The 12112-nt window shown below is 40.1% G+C and overlaps 1 protein-coding gene across 3 annotated transcripts in view; it reads right to left on the bottom strand.

Moving 5' to 3' along the window:
* The window catches only part of LOC109428106 (protein tramtrack, beta isoform), a 115310-nt gene extending 106232 nt beyond the window's left edge, over positions 1-9078 (bottom strand). The window contains exons 1-2 of one of the 3 annotated variants that reach the window (XM_029864990.2): positions 8941-9047; positions 7922-8181 (exon numbers count right to left, since the gene is read on the bottom strand). The gene's annotated coding sequence lies outside the window, so the exon portion shown is untranslated. Of the gene's footprint in view, positions 1-7921 lie in introns of all 3 variants that reach the window. The other 2 variants (XM_029864993.2, XM_029864974.2) reach the window with 2 other exon arrangements.
* Positions 9079-12112: the final 3034 nt, after the last annotated feature.

Raw genomic sequence — 12112 nt, 5'->3', positions numbered from 1 at the left:
TGGCTTTCCAATAGTTTCTCCCAGAATTCTTGAGGGATTTCAGGTGAAGCGGAAAGAGTTTCTCCCAAGATTCCATTCCGAGTTTTCAGATTTGATCCCTTTCTTCCTTCAAGATTTTTCCTATGTTCCATCCGGGATTTTTGAGAGTTTTTCCTGGGATATCTACCAGAGTTCCTCTCAGGATTTCTACAGGGGTGTTTCAGTGATTTGTTCGAGAATTTACTTGGAAATCTATACAGAATTCGTTCCGGAATTGCTTCACAGAGGACTTCTCTCGAAATTCTTTAATTTTCTTTCAGGACTGCTCTTTAGATTTCTACTGCAGTTATTTTTTGAAATTATTTTGTAGTTTATAATAGAATTCTTCTTGTGATTTCTCTCGGATTCCTTCCTAGAATATATCAAAGGTTTTCCAAAGCTCTTTCGTTTTTTTTTCAGAAGTTTCTCCAAAGATTCCATCTCGAATTTATCCAGTTTATCTCCTAGAGTTGTTTTCGAGTTTTTCCGGTGTTCGTTTTGGGATTTTTTTGGGAGAGTTGTTCTAGTGATTTCTTACAGAGGTTTTCCCGATGTGCTTCCAGAATGTCCCGCTGGATTCCTTCAAGAATTTATTCCAAAATTTGAACGAAATTACTTCAAGAATTTCTCTGTGCTTCTCCGGGATGGCTTTCCAATAGTTTCTCCTTGAATTTTTAGGAGATCCCAGGCGAAGCTTTTCCATACATTCATTTCATTTATTAAGTTCGACATCAAATTCATGATAACATTTGATCAACAATTTGACATAATTTCCATGCATTTATCTTGAATTTTATGCGAAATTTCGCTTTTTGTCCGCTCTTTTTTCTCTTCTCTTAGAGATTATTCAGATATGTTTTCATATTTTCTCGCTAGACTCCTTCCGCAAATTCTACTAACATTTATTCAAAGTTCCTTTGGGATTTTTTCTTAGTGACTATCCAAGAACACTTTTTAATAGTTTCTTCTGGGAATCCTACGAGATTTCTGCAGAAGTTGTTCAAGAGATTTTTCTTGGATTTCTTCCTAGTTTTGCCCTAATATTTCCTCTCTGAATTACTTTTCAAAGCATTCCGGAGATCACAGGATTTCCGCTGAAGTACCTTTCGATATTTCTCCAATAGGTCTTAGCCAATTTTCTCGCAAGATTTCACCTGGGTTCCTTCCGCTAAGAATTTTCTACAAAGAATTTCGTAAGTTATCTTAGGAGGTATTACGAAAATAAAACTCCTGGAATAATCCCTTCAAGAATTCCTGGAGCAACTATTAAAGAAATCTCAAAAGGAACACTTAGAATCTCGGGCAATTTTCCAGTAGGGATTACGGGAAAAACTTTGGGAGTAGTTCCGGGGAAATCTCTAAAAACAATCTCAGGAGTATTACTTGCTGTGAATCTTGAAAACATTTTCGGGGAAAAGCCTGGAAAAACCTCTGCAAGAAATCTTGAGAAGAACTGAGTCAAATTCGCAAGTTTTTTTTATAGTAATCGTGGAAGAAACCACGGAAAATGTTGAGAGAAAGTTCTGGATAAATCCTGAAACACCTCTGAGGGACGTCCCAAGATCAACACCGGAAAGATTTTTCTAGCAAGTTCCTTGAGAAATCTCGTAAGAATGTTTAAGAAATCCCTGGGAAAACTCCTGTAGAAATCCCGGTAGGTACTCTAAAAGAAAACTCACGATTTTTTAAGAAGAAATCAAATCATAGAAGCAACTGCGGAACAAATCCCGTGACGGACTCTGAAAGTAATATGAGGAAAACCTCTGGGGGACATCCTGAGAGCAACTCATGCAGAAAACTCGTTAAAAATTCCTGAAGACATCTTCGGAGGAACTCTAATAGAAATCCCAGTAATAACTTCTGTAAAAACTCTGGGAGAAATTCCGAAAAAAATCGCGGAAATCCCAGGAGAAAAACCGAAAAGAATTGCGGAAAATCATTCAAGAGTAATCTCGAGAGAATCTCTGAGAACAATTCTGCGACAACATCAGAGAAATATCCTGAGAGAAACTTCTGTAGATAACCCAGGATAAATCCTGGGAGCAATTTTACGACAATTTCTTTGCATTAAACACAATGATAATTTAATAAAAATACTACGAGAGGCTCGCGGAAAAAACACCATGATAACAAATGGAAGAAATTCTGCAAAGATTGTGCAAGATTTCCGTGAAAAATCTAGGAAAATTCGGGAGGAATTCAGGAATACTGGATGATTCTCAAGGATGAAGCCAGAGAAAATTTGTTCAAATCATTAAAAAATACCAATAGATATCCGGAAGAATTTCCACAATAAATTTAAGAAGACATTATAAGAAATATCTCTAAGGAAGTGACAGAAAGAAACTTTGATGGAAATCCTTTGGAAGTTATAACTTGTTTTACAGTTTCCTTAACTTTTCAAGAAGAGATATCATTCCCTAACGACTTTGAAGAACGTTTTTATGAATTCCTTGAAGTTGGATTGGAATTTTCAATCGAAATTGTAGAAAACTCTCGACACAAATCATCATCAGTGATTTCTGGTCACAAGTTTGGACACGTTTTGTTGAGTTCATTCAACTGGGTCTGATGTGTGGTTTACCAGTTTCTCCGGCATTTCAAAACCCTTCAGCACAACTTCGTGATAAGCAAAACCACCGTGCGACAGGTTGTCATAGATTTCCGTTCGGTACTTCCTTTCGTACTTCGCTATTCCACGTAGGGATGTCATAAAATAATCGTTCATTTTCAGTTTTTAACTAGAAAGTTTTGCTTGATTATGGATCAATCGTTGAATATAGATTTTGTGACATCCAACGAGTCAGCCCTTGTATGTCGACTATGTCGACTTCTCACTAATCGGTTATTTGAAGCAATGTGACATCCCCCATCAATTCCTCCGTAATTCTTCGAAACGGAAAACTCGCTTCCGATGATAATTTGTGATTTGTGAGGCGTTTTATTTCGTTCGGGATCGGCGCGAGGGACGAACGAACGGACGAACAGGCGGACAACAAAACACCGCTGCTGTGACGAAATCAGTGAAGCAGAAAATAGATAGTGGCGAAAGACGACGAATGAAGCAACAAACGAACGAACGAATGGTGGAAGAAAAGCAGGAGGCATACTCCGTAACCACCAACCACCACCATCATAGCTCTGCTTCTACTTGCTTGTCTGGACTGGAGGAAGGAAAAGGAGTGCGCACCACCGTCCATGAAGAGCACAGTAGCAGTCAGCCAGTGTGGAAGAAAACCGAGTAGACGTACGGAACGGAGCGCGGACGGACGAACCGAGACGCCAATGGAGGTCAATCACCGCTCGCACTAGGCGAGCTAGGCAGGCGCTAGAGTTGCTTGGAGAGACCTCCGACGAGCCAATTCACACCGCATTTTCTTGGGAGGCCATTTTCCTTTCCTACCACGAACACCAACCGAACCTCTTCGAGACTCTAGAGCTGAGGATCGTGAGAGAGCTCCACGGCATAGAAAAAGGAGCCTCAGAAAAGGAAAAAGGAGAAACGGTTCGAGCGAAGGAAATTGTTGCAAGCAGTCAGTCGTTCAAAGGGGCGACGAGCGAGGATGAGGGCGGCGAAGCAGACAAGAGACAAGAGGTGATAAAGCGTGCAATTTTCTAGTTTTCTTCGTTCGCCTTCGTTGTTGGCTCATTTTCGAGTGCGGGTACGTCGGGCATTACGTCTGGCGCGAGTCGGGACGGGACGGACGGGTACCAGTTGAAGCAAGGGTATTACACACTTTGGGGTCTAATTCCCGGCACCACAGCCGGAGTGTTTCGCACTTACACCCGCCACCACAGCCGAAGCCGGCGCGTCGTAGGCGCTCAGTCGACGTCTATGCGGTTTTCGAGTCATTAAACTTGCTGATTGGTTTTTCGGGTAGTTTGAGGGTGGTACGAAACCGAAGGTGGGAGAAGACTGCGCGCCGATCAGCTGGACTTTGAGGTTCCCAGGTTGAAACATGTTCGAGATTCCGGGGAGTTCGAGTTTGAAACGTTGCTTAATCTGGACAAGATATAATAAGGGGTTGAGCAGAACGTCCTTTAGTTCTGATTCTTGGGGGTTCTAACGTCCAGAAAGTCCTTAAATTGATTCTGATTAACTCCTTTGAACTTCTCGTCCAGATCACTGCAATCGATAACACTTCGTAGTTTTAGATAAAACATCAAATGATCAATATATTTATAGTAAATATTCCGCATACATCAACAACATTCCTCATAAAACAGCAGAAGATATGACTCAACATCATCAGCATTGCGATAGAACTAGACAAAGCTCAATAGCGTAAAACAACTCAGTGGTTGACACATGACGATAGACTACTATACGAAATAGATTCCACAAATCGATTCTATAGAAATTTCAAACCAAACTGAAGTAATAATCAAAAATTACCGTTAGAATCTTCGAGTTAATGTGGGCACTTTTTAAGTTCTGTGATGATTTACAGGCTCTTGCCTTTTTTGCTCTTTAGTTAAACTTGTTTGTCGACTTTATTCGAATAATTTGGGGAAATATGTCGACTTCAATAGAAAACTCGCTTCCGGAGTAAACACATTTTCATCCTTTGAAGCATTCATCTCGGCCAATGGGTTATCCGTTGACGATGCTTTTGCGATTGCGAATTTGGACCTCAGCAGCAGCAGCAGCAGCAGAAAGCACCCCGGAACGTTTGCCCTAACGGCACTTGAGTTGTTCGATGGCGATGGAACAGATGGCACAACCATAGCCATTGCGATAATTACCTACCGCCCTAAACGGGCGCGCGCGACTGCTCCCGACCACAGAATGACGTCGGTTGTAGGATTTTTACCAATCTCAATTCGTCGTGTGACGTGATCGTTTGAAATGCTTTCGCAGGAGGCGAAGTCGATCTCCGGTAAATTCATTGTTCAGGCACGAACTGCTGATATCTTGGATGTTTTCGATCGAATTTCGGTGAAAACTTTACCAAATTTTGATATCAGTTAAAGTGAATTGTAACTCGACAAATAAATTACCAAGCTGTCTATGGCTGCAAAGTCGATAAATCAACTGAGTACGGCAAAATAAAACATACCATAAGAAAAAAAACTATGATTTTGATTTATCCAATTTAGTCGACATTGAAAACATCGCATTGTCAGCTCCAGAAGAAATGATTTTTCGTCTGGGATGTCACAATTTTTCATTCTCCAAGCATTGCACATTGTAAAAAAATCAAAATAAAACTTTCAAAAGTGAAGAATTTCAGGAATATCGTGGTGGATCTTTAGACTTAAAATGGCGTGCTTGTAAGGATTTTCAGGAAAAGTGAAGATTCACGAATACTACAAAAATGCAAATAAAAAGTAAATCAATAAGTAATTCCCATACACAACTTACCAGAATGGTCGTCAGAATTTGACTGAAACACTATCAAAATGACCTCAAGACTTTTCAGGAATTCTCAGGATCTTCTCTAGACATTTCATCAAAAATGCTGTCTCAGAATTTGAATGTACACTGAATTACAACCCAAATTTCTTCCAGGAACTTCATTTGAAAGTGCTCCAAAAATTTAATCATGATTGCAGTTGAATTCCGCAAACATCTAACGTGATTATTGACATAAATTTATCACAAAAATGCTCAAAAGCTCCATAAGAAATTGTTTCTAATATTTTGCCAAATTGTTTTGATGCTGTTGTAATTAACTTTATTCTTCAGGAAACCTTCAAAAGAGCTGAGAAACTTCCCAGATTGTTCGAGAAGATTCGTATAAAATATCAGATACACTTACACTACACGAATTTGCTAAACTCTACTATTAGGGGTAGGCGGGGCATAATGAGCAGCTTAAGCATTTTGTCACCAAATTCAGTAAATTAAGCGCAATCAATGTGTATTTTTTACGTATAATCCTCATTTGAATCTTAACTGACAAAAACTAATCGTTGAAATTTATTGTACTTAAAAACGTATAAAATCGTGGATTGCATTTTGGGGGTGGGGCGTAATGAGCACCCTAGGTGGGGCAGGATGATCGATCAATCCCTGTTTTGTACACAATCAATTGCTAATTGACTGTTCTTGTCAATGATAAAGCATACCGGCAACAACCGATGAGAATTTGAGGGGATTATGGGGTTTAATTTATAGGGAACTGCGGGGTTCCATGGAGTTTACTATTAAGGCATTTTTAAACGGTGAAAATATACAGATTGATTTTTTAAGCTAATAAATTGAAAATTTATGACAAAACCTTACTACATGCATGGTAGCGGAGAAAACCAAAAGTTAAATTCGTTTGTTTGAGATGTTAATCATTTTCATCATTTTTCCACCAGTTGCTCATTTTGCCCCACCCTACCATCAGCTTTTTAAAGTATTTTTTAATCAAAAAAAAAATATACAAATATTTTGGAAGTATTACAAATACATTTCATTGACCCAGGAAATATAAAGAAACTTGATAGATACCCACTACGTTCTTATTTCGATTCCAAAACCTTATTTTAGGTCAGCTATTTCTTATAATATTTTCCCAGTATATGACCACTTCACGCATTTTGACCATTTTTTCAAAGCAAACGGCTTTTTTGACAAATGTTTCATCATCAATTCATTGGATTTGAGATAATTAAGCTACAATCAAGCAATTTGTTTTGAAAATTTGGAAATTTACAGTGAAAATACAAGGTGCTTATTATGCCCCGCCTGCTCATTATGCCCCGCCTACCCCTAAATCAGGAAGAAATCTTTCCAATTTTTTATCACATATTGCTGCTAAACTTTCGCAAGAAATCGTATCAAAACTTCCTGATGATTGAGAGAACTCCGGCAATTCGTCTTGGGAATTCACTGAACATTTTGCCTGGATTTCACAATAACATTTTCCGGAAATTTAATCTTGAAATTTTCCACTTGCAGCATTTCTTCTGCAGCATTTTACTTGACCGAACAAGTCATCCTAGAAACCTATAATTTTATACAGGATTTCTGCTAGATTTGGATCAGAAATTGTTTTGGAGTAGTTATTTATGCTTTCACCCTATTACTATGAAGAAATTGCAGCATATTACCGCTTGAAAAACTAAGAATATATCGCAAAACATAACTTTCTGGCAATGTTCTCATACGTACGTTATCATAGGAAATTACCCGGAAGCCTTTGAAAAATACTTCTTTAAAATGGATTTTCCACATTTCTAAAAGTTCAACCACATTGTATAAGCATAAATAAGTATTTTAACTTTATTTTTCCATCATTCCACGAGTATTCAGGAATTCCCATTAGTACTCTAGAATTTTCCTGAGGATTTCAGTTTTCCAGTTCTGTTTACAGGTAGTAGACAGCATATGGATTGCCGTGACGAAAAAAAAACCGCAATCTCGGCATTTTGCTGTCGAACATTCAAGCGATCATCGGCAATTTTTCATCAAGATCTCGGTAAATATACCAAATTCTGACAAACTTTAGAGATCTCGAAAAGAAACGTACCTGCCAAGCTTTCAGTCAAGTTCTCAGCGACATGTCGGTAAAATAGTTACCGAGGTTCGGCAAAAACATAATCAATGCATCGCCCTGTGCAGATTCGATATAAAACAAGAAAGGAATACACCACACTGCGCATTTCGACCATCAATCAATTCTAATTAAGTCGACATAGAAAAACATCGCAGCGTGTGCTCCACAACGAACAATTTTTTATCTGGGAAATTGATCTCGCTTCCCGGAGAAAAACCCTCGTAGAAATGTTTGTCTAGCCGAAGTCGGCTCGATGTTGGTCCAGCACGTGATTAGGAAAGGGGAAGATAAAACTCACAGCCTGCTGCTATTCTTGTTTTCTTTTGAAATCGACTAAGAATCGCTCAGAACTAAGATTTTTTCTATCGATAAAGACTAAACCAGTGCTCAGCTCATTCAATGTTGCCACGTACCTTATTTTACATGTTTCTCCTTCGTTTCCGGACGGGTTGGATGCAAATTTAAATAATTTTTCTCCGGCTTATTTTTCCGCATACACTCACACTCACTTCACCACTTCTCCAAACACTTTTCTCCGCACTGCTGCTGCTGGTGCTTTAGCTGCCTTATGGGGCAGTTCGTGTATTATTATTTATCGCACTCGACTCGACGTCGCTGTTTTCGGTTCGGTTCTCGCGAACAGCTAGCTTCCTTTTTTCGTACACTACTGAAACTGAACAGAGAGCACACTGAACGCTGAACGAACGAGGATGAGGATGATGACGGGGACACCGCGCCTCGCGCCTACTTTGATTTGTGTGTTCGCTATCACAAGCTCGATTCGCCTACTTCGCGCTTGTTCGGCGACTCGGACGACGAGGTTCGTTCTTCGTGGGGAGCGATCCTCCTATTCAGCTTTTCGAAACACTTCTAGGCACTACCGACGACCACCACATCGACCAAGTGCTGTAGTTGTAAATTCCTTCGCAACAACTTCCTCGACCAGCGATAAAAACATTTTCCACTTTTTTTTTCTACGACGAACAGGCTTATTTTTCTTGAGGGCACTCTCGGCTTAAGCTCACTACTGTGTGTCGTTTCTAGTTGGCTTTGATTGCTGTAGCCTCACATTTTTTCCTTACTCTTAACCCACTTGAACTTTTTCCACCGCCTACTAGTACTCCTCACTTCTTCCTGTTTTCCGTCTCTAGTACGGCGTCACTGATCTCGCTGATCTTCCCTTCGAATGAGATCCCGATATTTCAATCCTTGAACTCACGTTCTCGCAAAAATCACCGATTTATTCTTAACTCGAAAAAATAAGAACTAACAGCCTTACAAAATCTACTAAAAATCACAAGTTCCCGCAGTCGAACAAAGGGAAAGGAACAAAAGATCCTTTTTTTCCGAGCGTGTGTGCCACACCTTACTGCGCTGATTGAACTCTTGACTTTGTGTGTGGAATTTGAATGCAGAAGGTCCTGCGCACTACCGCATATCCATCCACCGAACACCGAACAACGTCAACGATGTCAGCTCGAGAGACAGAGAGGAAGGCGGAAAACGTTGTTACTCAAACCGCGGCACATATCCAACTAAAAGCATTTTTAAATATAACTTTTCGACTTCCACCACATCAAGACGACATCACATCGCTCGCCTAGCGGAACGAACGAACGGACGGCGGCGCCGCGGCGCGACGATTGAATGAGCTGTGAGCGCCCACTCACCCACACACGCAAGTCGCGGACGACCGACCGAGTCCCGAACACATCCCAAACCTGGAGGGAATCCGAGGAAACCCGATTACATACAACCAAGCTGCGCAACGATTCGGATTTTCGGATTCGGCTTGTACGCTGGGACTTGGGACTGGAACGAGGAACGAACGTCCAGAAAGGAGTCGATGTTTTCCTGTTCACCCTCTAGAGATGATAAGGGAGGGAGCGAGAAGGATAGGACACCGACCGACACACTACGACGGGGATTGCGAAAGGAGCGTCGTCGCCTTTGCGTCGTCGTCGGACACGAATCGGACACAAATGAGTGCCGGTTGAATGAATCTACTACTCCACTGGTGTAGTAGGTAAATTCATTCAACACTTTTCTCCTCGGCTCGGTGGTGTGCAACACGTAGATAACTGTTGCGTGTGCGACTGTTGGATTATGAATCGGTCTGTAGCTGTGGTGGTGTGGTGGGAGCGTGATGAGATTCTTCCTTTTTGTGCAACAGTATTTTTCCTGTGGGGTGCCGGTTCTGTTGAAGGGGCGGGAGCGACGCGAGGGTACCAGAGCCAGCGCCGTCGTCGTCACAGTGATTGAATGAATTGAATGGGAATAGAAAATGCGAGTGTGTAGGAGCGAATGCCTCTACACAGTAGGGTGGGTAGATGTGTGAAAATTGGAGAATCAACAGGGCAAGTCTTCCTCGATTTTGTTTTAGGCTGTGGAATAGGGATCGCATTGAATCCAATCGGAACAGTAAAATCGGGAATAAGTCTTTAGGGAACGTCCATAAATTACGTCACGCTTTGAGGGGGGAGGGGGGTTCAGAAAAGTGTGACAACCCACACAAAAATTTTAGAGGTCCCATACAAAAAGTGTGACATAAGGGGAAGGGGGGGTTGAAAATGGACGATTTTTGCGTGACGTAATTTATGGACGTTCCCTTATTCGAATTTATGCTGGAGTTGATTGATTCCTGAGCAATGTCTGTCTTGCTGTCATTGGTAATTAAACTTTACTATGCTCAAATAACATTTTTTTCGTCAAATAGACTAGAAAACTAAATAGACATTAAACTAAAATAAAAGGAATTTAGTTTTATGACGGTTCTCCCAGACCTCCACAAGACAAATCAGTACAGTGGGGACCCGATTTTGTCAACCCCCGATTTTGTCTACCCCCGATTTTGTCAGCTTTTTGACCCGATTTTGTCAGCCTTTTTTGAAGTAAAAAAATATATTTGTATTTCATTCAGAATTTCAATTTTATAATCATTATTAATGCAGCTGATGTCTTTAGGCGCCATTGAAAAAAATAAGCAATGAACAAAACTCGTGTAACTTTTGAAAACGGTTAAACTTGTTTTGCAAACTACCACATTGAGGCAATTTTAGCACCAAACCCTCGCCAATGTTTTGAACCAATATTGTTTTAAACCTTGGACAGACTGGTGGTATTCGTACCATGGTACAATTATCTTGAAATGAGTTTCATACTGATAATTGTCTTCATTCAAGATAGCCTTGGAATAATTTTCTTGACAACTTGTACCATGGTACGAACACCACCAGTGTGTCCCAGGCCTTAAATTGCTCAAAAATTCCAGCTCTCTCTCTTCTTGGCGTAACGTTCCAACTGGGACACAGCCTGCTCCTCAGCTTATTTTACGAGAACTCTTAAAAATTTTAACTGAGATCCCCACAGCCAATGTTTATTTTACATTTGTACATATATCGTGTGGTAGTCATGAAGATATTTTATACAGAAGGTGGTTAAGGAAATGTCGATTATGAAATGGATCTGAGCTAACCGGGAATAAAACTCCTCACCCTCAACATGGTTTTGCACGTGCAATCAGCACTTACCACATCGGCTATATGGGCTTAAAGACTATTCTTCTGAATTTCCTTAGGAACAGAACGAACAATAAACGCTGCCTGTTGTTGTGATTACAAGTCAATCCGTTTACTTCTTTCCGGTATCTCTGGGATTCCTCTAGGTTTACTTGTTTAGATTGATCCAGATAGACTAACATTTGAAAAGGGCGCAAAAATCATTTCGAATTTTTGCTTCTCTTTTCCTTCTGAGTACATGGCCCATTTTTCATGTAATCTCTGACCAGTAACAGATGGAGCAGACTGCCCTCTATCTGATAACGGGATAAATTTGCACAAATAAATTGAAATACGCCTAGACGGGATGGGAGAAGTTGAGAATACAATGGTTGTTCCGCCCTTTTTACATGTTGGTCTAGATTTATTATGAGATTTGTATTGTAGATTTCCTGCTTGGATTGCTTCAAAAATTGCTGTCAGAATTGTATTCATTAGAAACTCTTAAGAAATTCGAGATGGGATTTCCCAAAAAAATCTTGTTGTGATTCCTTCAAGAACTTTTGCGTGGTTTCTTGTAACAATTTTTGCTGGTATTTCTCCAAAAATTCCGCCGTTAGTTTTTAAAGGAATTCTTCCGGGAATTTTTTAACGATTCATTAAGGTGTGCCTCTTTAATATTTTTTCAGGCATTCCTCCTGTGATTTCTCCAGAAGCTTTTCTTATTTTTTAAATGAGCTAGGATTCCAACAAAAGTCTTGCTGATATTCTTACAGCATTTTTTTTTCAAAAATTGTCTACATGAACTCCTACATCTATGTATCTAGGGGTTTCTCTAAGAATTTCTCCAATAATTCCTCCTACATTTGCTACGTGGATTTATCCAGGGATTTTCCTAGCGATTCTTTCAAGACATCCTGCTGACATTTCTCCATAGATACCTGTTTGGATAGTCCATGAACTTCTGCTGGAGTTCCTCCAAGAAATTTTCTGGAAATTTCTATAAGAACCTTTTCAGATATTTCCCTAAGAATTGTTCATGCATTCTTCCTATGATACCCCCAGGTTGACTAACTCCTGTTGACATTCCCTCAGAAATTCTCATAT

This window comes from Aedes albopictus, chromosome 3, assembly GCF_035046485.1.
Source record: "Aedes albopictus strain Foshan chromosome 3, AalbF5, whole genome shotgun sequence".
Lineage (NCBI taxonomy): Eukaryota > Metazoa > Arthropoda > Insecta > Diptera > Culicidae > Aedes > Aedes albopictus.
Note: the sequence above shows the minus strand (reverse complement) of the source record. Positions and strands in the feature narration are given on the sequence as shown.